The sequence below is a fragment of the Rutidosis leptorrhynchoides genome, chromosome 11 (assembly GCF_046630445.1).
Source record: "Rutidosis leptorrhynchoides isolate AG116_Rl617_1_P2 chromosome 11, CSIRO_AGI_Rlap_v1, whole genome shotgun sequence".
NCBI classification, from domain to species: Eukaryota; Viridiplantae; Streptophyta; class Magnoliopsida; order Asterales; family Asteraceae; genus Rutidosis; species Rutidosis leptorrhynchoides.
In genome coordinates this window covers 337,978,245-337,990,071 of record NC_092343.1, presented here as the reverse complement: position 1 = coordinate 337,990,071, position 11,827 = coordinate 337,978,245, and positions in this window count along the sequence as shown.

The following is an 11,827-nucleotide window of genomic DNA, read 5'->3' as shown; positions in this document are numbered from 1 at the left end:
ATATATATGATTTTGAATTCAAGTTCGTTTTGGACAAACTTTATAACACAAAATAGGTTTTAATTCGTTCATATAAACTGTCGGTAACCCCAATTGATCCTAAGACATTAAACTGAAATCGAATTTCTCATTAAACACTATTGTTGACTTTCTAAATTAAAAATTTGACTCGAACAATTCGAATTAGTTTTGACGAACTGGAACCTGAAAATTTGAGGAAACGATCATGACATGATTTAGAACACACCTGTATTTTTAGATTTTCAAAACCATTAAGAATTCGAGCATTTGATAGAATGAATGAGAAACAGAGGTAGCCGTCTGAATGTTCTTCACGGTTTAATTTGTTTCGAAAAATTTAGACACTGTAAAAGGGAATGATAGCTGTTAAATGATAAAGTGGGTTTGTTATTAACACATACACTGAATTTTATCATTTGATAAACCTAGTGGATCGACATAATTTGTTCATCAAGGACAGAATAGAATAAAAAAAATAAAAGTGACAGATATGTGAAACAGATTTTTGGTTGTATACGCTTGTTTTAATTGACTGGAATTAATTTAGAGATAGGGTCCAAAATTAACTACAGGATGATAGGAACATACAAGTAATTCTGTTTCCAAATTCATTTTTCACGATTTATATAAAGGATTTTAATAATTAATAATTATAATCATATTGATAATAATAATCTAAATAAGAATGATACTGATTTCTAGTATACATCTGCTTATTACTGCATATACATATATTATATATAGTTGTATATATCTATCTCTATATATGCATAACTCTTATCTTTATATAATTATTGTTATAAATTATAATTAATATTATTAATAAATATAACTATATAGTAATACTCTTAATATTATATATAATAATAATACAATTTATAATGATATAATAGTAATAATAATATTACTAATGATAATGATTACAATTACCATAAATTCATAGCAATAATATTGTTAATAACAATAATACTAATTATACTAATATTATTAGTATTAAGGATGTTATTAATAATAATAATGATATATCAGTTTATATATATCAACTTATTCATACAAAGTTTCAAATATATATATTTGTATGTATCTTGTATTAGAAATAATAATAATATTAATGATTCAAATATTAATATTAATATTAACTTAATAATAATGAAAGTGCTAATAGTAATATTAAAATAATAATCATATTCTTAATGTGTAATTATATTTTACCTATTAATAGTATATATTATAACTGTACCACATATAACCTATGTTGAATATTATTTACTCGTTTTACTATAATACATTATATAATATGTGTTTGTATATTAAATGTAATTATCTTATATATATAAGTATTATACATATATATTTACTTGATGTGTTATGTTCTCCTATTAAAATAATTTGCGACATATAATATCTATAACTTTTATATATATAATCACATGCATATTTATTTACACCCAAATGTTCGTGAATCGTCGAGAATAGTCGAAGGTCAATTGAATATATGAAACAGTTCAAACTTTTTGATATTTCAACATTACAGACTTTGCTCATCGTATCGAAATCAAATAAGATTCAAGTTTAAATTTGGTCAAAAATTCCCGGGTCATCACAGATCACAACTCAAAGTATATATATTTTTGGAATCAACCTCTACCCTGTATAGCTAACTCCCACATTACTGCATATAGAGTGTCTATGGTTGTTCCAAATAATATATACACATGGGTCGATATGATATGTCAAAACATTTTCATACGTGTCTATGGTATCCCAAGATTACATAATATTTTAGAATACATATATAATACAATATAAGTTAGCTAGGATATGATTAATATAGATTTGTTACCAATTTTCACGTAGCTACAACAAGAAAAATTATCCAATCTTGTTTTACCCATAACTTCTTCGTTTTAAATCCGTTTTGAGTGAATCAAATTGCTATGGTTTCATATTGAACTCTATTTAATGAATCTAAACAGAAAAAGTATAGGTTTATAGTCGTAAATATAAGTTACAAGTCGTTTTTGTAATAGGTAGTCATTTCAGTTGAAAGAACGACGTCTTGATGACCATTTTGAAAAACATACTTCCACTTTGAGTTTAACCATGATTTTTGGAGATAGTTTCATGTTCATAAGAAAAATCATTTTTCCAGAAGAACAACTTTTAAATCAAAGTTTATCATAGTTTTTAATTAACTAACCCAAAACAGCCCGCGGTGTTACTACGACGGCGTAAATCCGGTTTTACGGTGTTTTTCGTGTTTCCGGGTTTTAAATCATTAAGTTAGCATATCATATAGATATAGAACATGTGTTTAGTTGATTTTAAAAGTCTAGTTAGAAGGATTAACTTTATTTGCGAACAAGTTTAGAATTAACTAAACTATGTTCTAGTGATTACAAGTTTATAACATTGAATAAGACAGCTTTTTATGTATGAATCGAATGATGTTATGAACATCATTACTACCTCAAGTTCCTTGGATAAACCTACTGGAAATGAGAAAAATGGATCTAGCTTCAAAGGATCCTTGGATGGCTTGAAAGTTCTTGAAGCAGAATCATGACACGAAAACAATTTCAAGTAAGATTTCCACTCGAAATAAGATTGTTATAGTTATAGAAATTGAATTAAAGTTTGAATATGATTATTACCTTGTATTAGAAAGATAACCTACTGTAAGTAACAAAGGTTTCTTGATCTTGGATGATTACTTGGAATGGATTTAGAAAACTTGGAAGTAAACTTGCAATCTTGGAAGTATTCTTGATTTTATGAAACTAGAACTTTTGGAATTTATGAAGAACACTTAGAACTTGAAGATAGAACTTGAGAGAGATCAATTAGATAAAGAAAATTGAAGAATGAAAGTATTTGAAGGTATTTTTGGTCGTTGGTGTATGGATTAGATATAAAGGATATGTAATTTTGTTTTCATGTCAATAAGTCATGAATGATTACTCATATTTTTGTAATTTTATGAGATATTTTATGCTAGTTGCCAAATGATGGTTCCCACATGTGTTAGGTGACTCACATGGGCTGCTAAGAGCTGATCATTGGATTGTATATACCAATAGTACATACATCTAAATGCTGTGTATTGTACGAGTACGAATACGGGTGCATACGAGTAGAATTGTTGATGAAACTGAATGAGGATGTAATTGTAAGCATTTTTGTTAAGTAGAAGTATTTTGATAAGTGTCTTGAAGTCTTTCAAAAGTGTATGAATACATATTAAAACACTACATGTATATACATTTTAACTGAGTCGTTAAGTCATCGTTAGTCGTTACATGTAAGTGTTGTTTTGAAACCTTTAGGTTAACGATCTTGTTAAATGTTGTTAACCCAATGTTTATAATATCAAATGAGATTTTAAATTATTATATTATCATGATATTATGATGTACGAATATCTCTTAATATGATATATATACATTAAATGTCGTTACAACGATAATCGTTACATATATGTCTTTTTTCAAAATCATTAAGTTAGTAGTCTTGTTTTTACATATGTAGTTCATTATTAATATACTTAATGATATGTTTACTTATCATAATATCATGTTAACTATATATATAACCATATATATGTCATCATATAGTTTTTACAAGTTTTAACGTTCGTGAATCACCGGTCAACTTGGGTGGTCAATTGTCTATATGAAACCTATTTCAATTAATCAAGTTTTAACAAGTTTGATTGATTAACATGTTGGAAACACTTAATCATGTAAATAACAATTTCATTTAATATATATATAAACATGGAAAAGTTCAGGTCACTACACAAGTCGTACTGATCAGACCCAGAAACAGTAAAACAGTAGGTTCCGGTGGTTCTTGGTACTCGATGCTTATCACGATTCTCATCCTTGATGCATATAGCTTCAAGTGTACAAATCATTGATGTGTTTGCATCATCTTAACCAAGGTTTCACCATCATAACACTTGTGTAAGTCTAAGACATATAGCACAACTCAATTAAGTGTTGTATGTAGTTTGATGAACCAAAGTTACATCAAAGTCTTAGATTTAACATCAAAGTCTTGCATGGGAAAGGTGTGTAACTAGATTCCATAAGTCTTTAATCAAGCTAGTTAAGTCATAAGTAATACTTACATGATAAGTTGGGCTAATGAGTCCATTAAGTATATAGGGTGGGCTCTTAAGTCCATTAACATTAATCAAAGCCCAAGTTCAAGTATTTAATAAGTTAATCCAACAAAAGCCCAAGTAATTAACTAGTATCCATAGTTAATTAAAATGATTAATGTAGTGACCCGAACTTTTCCATGTTTATATATATTAATTGAGATTGATGTTTACATGATTAAATGTTTCCAACATGTTAAGCAATCAAACTTGTTAAGACTTGATTAATTGAAATAGGTTTCATATAGACAATTGACCACCCAAGTTGACCGGTGATTCACGAACGTTAAAACTTGTAAAAACTATACGATGACATATATATGGTTATATATATAGTTAACATGTTTTTATTATAAGTATGTATCTCATTAGGTATTTTAACAATGAGTTATATACATAAAAATGAGACTATTAATTTAAGAAACTCGAAAATGATATATATAACGATTATCGTTATAACAACGTCTTACTAGGTACATATGAATCATATTAAGATATTGATACACTTGGTTAATTATGTTAAATGATAAGTAAATATATTATTAAGTGTATTAACAATGAAATACATATGTAAAAATAAGACTACTAACTTAATGATTTCGAAACGAGACATATATGTAACGATTATCGTTGTAACGACATTTAACTGTATATACATCATACTGAGATATATTATATATCATAATATCATGATAATATAACAATTTAACATCTCATTTGTTATAATAAACAATGGGTTAACAACATTCAACAAGATCATTAACCTAAAGGTTTCAAAACAACATTTACATGTAACGACTAACGATGACTTAACGACTCAGTTAAAATGTATATACATGTATTGTTTTAATATGTATTCATACACTTTTGAAAGACTTCAAGACACTTATCAAAATACTTCTACTTAACAAAAATGCTTACAATTACATCCTCGTTCAGTTTCATCAACAATTCTACTCGTATGCACCCGTATTCGTACTCGTACAATACACAGCTTTTAGATGTATGTACTATTGGTATATACACTCCAATGATCAGCTCTTAGCAGCCCATGTGAGTCACCTAACACATGTGGGAACCATCATTTGGCAACTAGCATGAAATATCTCATAAAATTACAAAAATATGAGTAATCATTCATGACTTATTTACATGAAAACAAAATTACATATCCTTTATATCTAATCCATACACCAACGACCAAAAACACCTACAAACACTTTCATTCTTCAATTTTCTTCATCTAATTGATCTCTCTCAAGTTCTATCTTCAAGTTCTAAGTGTTCTTCATAAATTCCAAAAGTTCTAGTTTCATAAAATCAAGAATACTTTCAAGTTTGCTAGCTCACTTCCAATCTTGTAAAGTGATCATCCAACCTCAAGAAATCTTTGTTTCTTACAGTAGGTTATCATTCTAATACAAGGTAATAATCATATTCAAACTTTGGTTCAATTTCTATAACTATAACAATCTTATTTCAAGTGATGATCTTACTTGAACTTGTTTTCGTGTCATGATTCTGCTTCAAGAACTTTGAGCCATCCAAGGATCCATTGAAGCTAGATCCATTTTTCTCTTTTCCAGTAGGTTCATCCAAGGAACTTAAGGTAGTAATGATGTTCATAACATCATTCGATTCATACATATAAAGCTATCTTATTCGAAGGTTTAAACTTGTAATCACTAGAACATAGTTTAGTTAATTCTAAACTTGTTCGCAAACAAAAGTTAATCCTTCTAACTTGACTTTTAAAATCAACTAAACACATGTTCTATATCTATATGATATGCTAACTTAATGATTTAAAACCTGGAAACACGAAAAACACCGTAAAACCGGATTTACGCCGTCGTAGTAACACCGCGGGCTGTTTTGGGTTAGTTAATTAAAAACTATGATAAACTTTGATTTAAAAGTTGTTATTCTGAGAAAATGATTTTTATTATGAACATGAAACTATATCCAAAAATTATGGTTAAACTCAAAGTGGAAGTATGTTTTCTAAAATGGTCATCTAGACGTCGTTCTTTCGACTGAAATGACTACCTTTACAAAAACGACTTGTAACTTATTTTTCCGACTAGAAACCTATACTTTTTTTTGTTTAGATTCATAAAATAGAGTTCAATATGAAACCATAGCAATTTGATTCACTCAAAACGGATTTAAAATGAAGAAGTTATGGGTAAAACAAGATTGGATAATTTTTCTCATTTTAGCTACGTGAAAATTGGTAACAAATCTATTCCAACCATAACTTAATCAACTTGTATTATATATTATGTAATCTTGAGATACCATAGACACGTATACAATGTTTCGACCTATCATGTCGACACATCTATATATATTTCGGAACAACCATAGACACTCTATATGTGAATGTTGGAGTTAGCTATACAGGGTTGAGGTTGATTCCAAAATATATATAGTTTGAGTTGTGATCAATACTGAGATACGTATACACTGGGTCGTGGATTGATTCAAGATAATATTTATCGATTTATTTCTGTACATCTAACTGTGGACAACTAGTTGTAGGTTACTAACGAGGACAGCTGACTTAATAAACTTAAAACATCAAAATATATTAAAAGTGTTGTAAATATATTTTGAACATACTTTGATATATATGTATATATTGTTATAGGTTCGTGAATCAACCAGTGGCCAAGTCTTACTTCCCGACGAAGTAAAAATCTGTGAAAGTGAGTTATAGTCCCACTTTTAAAATCTAATATTTTTGGGATGAGAATACATGCAGGTTTTATAAATGATTTACAAAATAGACACAAGTACGTGAAACTACATTCTATGGTTGAATTATCGAAATCGAATATGCCCCTTTTTATTAAGTCTGGTAATCTATGAATTAGGGAACAGACACCCTAATTGACGCGAATCCTAAAGATAGATCTATTGGGCCTAACAAACCCCATCCAAAGAACCGGATGCTTTAGTACTTCGAAATTTATATCATATCCGAAGGGTGTCCCGGAATGATGGGGATATTCTTATATATGCATCTTGTTAATGTCGGTTACCAGGTGTTCACCATATGAATGATTTTTATCTCTATGTATGGGATGTGTATTGAAATATGAAATCTTGTGGTCTATTATTATAATTTGATATATATAGGTTAAACCTATAACTCACCAACATTTTTGTTGACGTTTTAAGCATGTTTATTCTCAGGTGATTATTAAGAGCTTCCGCTGTCGCATACTTAAATAAGGACGAGATTTGGAGTCCATACTTGTATGATATTGTGTAAAAACTGCATTCAAGAAACTTATTTTGTTGTAACATATTTGTATTGTAAACCATTATGTAATGGTCGTGTGTAAACAGGATATTTTAGATTATCATTATTTGATAATCTACGTAAAGCTTTTTAAACCTTTATTGATGAAATAAAGGTTATGGTTTGTTTAAAAATGAATGCAGTCTTTGAAAAACGTCTCATATAGAGGTCAAAACCTCGCAACGAAATCAATTAATATGGAACGTTTTTAATCAATAAGAACGGGACATTTCAGTTGGTATCCGAGCGTTGGTCTTAGAGAACCAGAAAATTTGCATTAGTGTGTCTTATCGAGTTTGTTAGGATGCATTAGTGAGTCTGGACTTCGACCATGTTTTCTTTAAAAATGATTGCTTAACATTTTTGTTGGAAACTATATATTTTTAAAATATGAATATTATGTGATATATTAATCTCTTAACGTGTTTGATATTATGTGATAGATGTCTACCTCTAGAACAAGTCCCATTGACTCACCTAATAATAATGAAGAGTCAAATGTAAATTGGAATGATTTGTGGACTGATTCACAAGTTCCCGAAGAGGAACCGGAAGAAGAGTCGGAACCGGAAGAAGAATCGGAACCGGAAGAAGAATCGGAACCGGATGAAGAAATAGAACCGGTGGGGGAAATAATAAAACGGTTAAGTAAAAGAAAATCCTCAACCAACCGACCAAAGTTAATTATGGTCAATGGTGTTTCCGCCAAGGAAGCAAAATATTGGGAGGATTACCAATTCTCCGATGAATCGGATTTCGACGAGAATTCCGATGATGTTATAGAAATTACCCCAACTGGATTTAAAAAGGCAAAAGAAAATAATAAGGGAAAGGGCATAAAAATAGAGAAATCTAATTCCAACCCCGATGAACTTTATATGTATCGTCAACCCCCGAAGTCCTTAAGTTGTAACAATGACCCGGGAACCTCTAAACCACCAGGTTTTTCTAAACCAATGTGGACAACGACGGCTCGTATTAGGGGAACATCATATATCCCTAGAAACTTGGCAAAACGAACCAAAACCGAAGAAGAAGAAACGAGCGAGTCGGAATAAGATAGTTGTATTCGTGTGGTGTAATATATGGAATATAGTGTTCTTATGCTTTATGATATATGTAAAAATTGCTTGTATTAATAAGTATTTTTTTTATGAATCTAACTCTTGTCTATTTTACAGTTTAAAAACACAAAATGGATAGACAACCCAATATTTTAAGAGACCTACCCGGAGACATGATTGATGAAATCTTGTCTAGAGTCGGCCAGAATTCCTCGGCACAACTATTTAAGGCGAGATCAGTTTGTAAGACATTCGAAGAACGTTCCAAGAATGTCTTGGTTTATAAGAGACTTTCGTTTGAAAGATGGGGGATATCACATTGGGAAACCCATAAGTTACGATGTGTTTACTTTGACGCATATATTGCGGGGAACCCAAATGCTATTTTACGCAACGGGTTAAGAAATTATTTTGACTCAATATATCCAAATATTGGACTTCGTGATTTAGAAAAAGCAGCTAACATGCAACATAAAGAAGCATGTTATGCTTACGGATTAGTAATGTTCGCTTCTCACCAAAGTGAGAACAAGAACATCGGGCTACAACTATTAAACAAAACGTTTCCACAAGTGACGGAGTCGGTAATTGGGGTAAGAAATGAGGTTTTTAGATTATTACGGGACTGTTGGACATTACGTAACCCTCGTCCCTTTGATGACGTTACAACACGCTGTCTTATCAACGGCCATAACGGTTATGTTGCACAAGACCAAGGATGGGAAGTAGTCCTAGTAAAACCAGAATGCATGACTTGTTTCTGGACGTATGAATTACGTGTCTTTATTGCCTTTGCCGAACGACTTGTGTACTAGCTAGAATTGTCTTCACAACTATCTTGTATCAAAGTTATTGTGTGCTATATTTCATGCTTTATGTAAAATAAGTGGTATTGTAAGTTTGTAAAATATTGTATAAAAGTTTGAACGCGAAATATTATTACAATCAGTTTTTCATATAGAATTGTAGTAGTTGAATTGTATATTAGCTACTAAGTATGAACTTAACGGGTAGGTACTACCCGAATTTAAACTTATAAAACGCTAATATGAAGAAAAAGCTTTTATAAATGAGTTCATATTATGCTACGAAATACTATTAACTACTCTTAATATTCTGTATGATTAACTTGTTCCATTTAACTATTTTGAAGGAAATGGCACCGACTACTCGACACACCGTGAATATGAATGAAGAGGAATTCCGTACTTTTCTAGCTTCAAACATAGCCGCAGTACAGGCTGCGCTACATACCAACAATAACCTTGGATCTAGCAGTACAGGAAATCGTGTAGGATGCACCTACAAAGAATTCACTGCCTGCAAACCTTTGGAATTTGATGGAACCGAAGGACCGATCGGATTGAAACGGTGGACCGAGAAGGTTGAATCGGTGTTTGCCATAAGTAAGTGTACTGAAGAGGACAAAGTGAAGTACGCTACGCATACCTTCACAGGTTCTGCGTTAACATGGTGGAATACCTATCTAGAGCAAGTGGGACAAGATGATGCGTACGCACTACCGTGGTCAGCATTCAAGCACTTGATGAACGAGAAGTACCGTCCCAGAACCGAGGTCAATAAGCTCAAGACAGAACTTAGAGGGTTACGAACCCAAGGATTTGATATTACCACGTACGAAAGACGATTCACAGAATTGTGCCTATTGTGTCCGGGAGCATTCGAAGATGAGGAAGAGAAGATCGACGCGTTTGTGAAAGGATTACCGGAAAGAATCCAAGAAGATATAAGTTCACACGAGCCTGCCTCCATACAACAGGCATGTAGAATGGCTCACAAACTAGTGAACCAGATTGAAGAAAGAATTAAAGAACAGACTGCTGAAGAGGCCAATGTGAAGCAAGTCAAAAGAAAGTGGGAGGAAAACGGTGATAAGAATCACCAATACAACAACAACAGCAATTACAACAATAATCGCAACAATTATCCAAACAATCGCAACATCAATCGCAACTACAACAAACGGCCCAACAACAACAACAACAACAACAACAGCAACTACAACAATCATCCCAACAACAATAATAACCGCAACAACAACAACAATCAGAAGCAGCTATGCCAAAGGTGTGAAAAGAATCACTCGGGGTTCTGCACCAAATTTTGCAACAAGTGTAAAAGAAATGGTCATAGCGCAGCGAAGTGTGAGGTCTACGGACCAGGGGTTAATAGAACGAAAGGAACAAATGGTGTCGGAACGAGTAATGGCGGAGCAAGTAGTGTCGGAGCAAGTTATGCCAATGTAGTTTGTTATAAATGTGGAAAACCAGGCCACATTATTAGAAATTGCCCGAACCAGGAGAACACGAATGGACAAGGCCGTGGAAGAGTTTTCAATATTAATGCGGTAGAGGCACAGGAAGACCCGGAGCTTGTTACGGGTACGTTTCTTATTGACAATAAATCTGCTTACGTTTTATTTGATTCGGGTGCGGATAGAAGCTATATGAGTAGAGATTTTTGTGCTAAATTAAGTTGTCCATTGACGCCTTTGGATAGTAAATTTTTACTCGAATTAGCAAATGGTAAATTAATTTCAGCAGATAATATATGTCGGAATCGAGAAATTAAACTGGTTAGCGAAACATTTAAGATTGATTTGATACCAGTAGAGTTAGGGAGTTTTGATGTGATAATCGGTATGGACTGGTTGAAAGAAGTGAAAGCGGAGATCGTTTGTTACAAAAATGCAATTCGCATTATACGAGAAAAAGGAAAACCCTTAATGGTGTACGGAGAAAAGGGCAACACGAAGCTACATCTTATTAGTAATTTGAAGGCACAAAAACTAATAAGAAAAGGTTGCTATGCTGTTCTAGCACACGTCGAGAAAGTACAAACTGAAGAAAAGAGCATCAATGATGTTCCCATTGCAAAAGAATTTCCCGATGTATTTCCGAAAGAATTACCGGGATTACCCCCACATCGATCCGTTGAATTTCAAATAGATCTTGTACCAGGAGCTGCACCAATAGCTCGTGCTCCTTACAGACTCGCACCCAGCGAGATGAAAGAACTGCAAAGCCAATTACAAGAACTTTTAGAGCGTGGTTTCATTCGACCAAGCACATCACCGTGGGGAGCTCCTGTTTTGTTTGTCAAGAAGAAAGATGGTACATTCAGGTTGTGTATCGACTACCGAGAGTTGAACAAACTTACCATCAAGAACCGCTACCCACTACCGAGAATCGACGACTTATTTGATCAACTACAAGGCTCGTCTGTTTATTCAAAGATTGACTTACG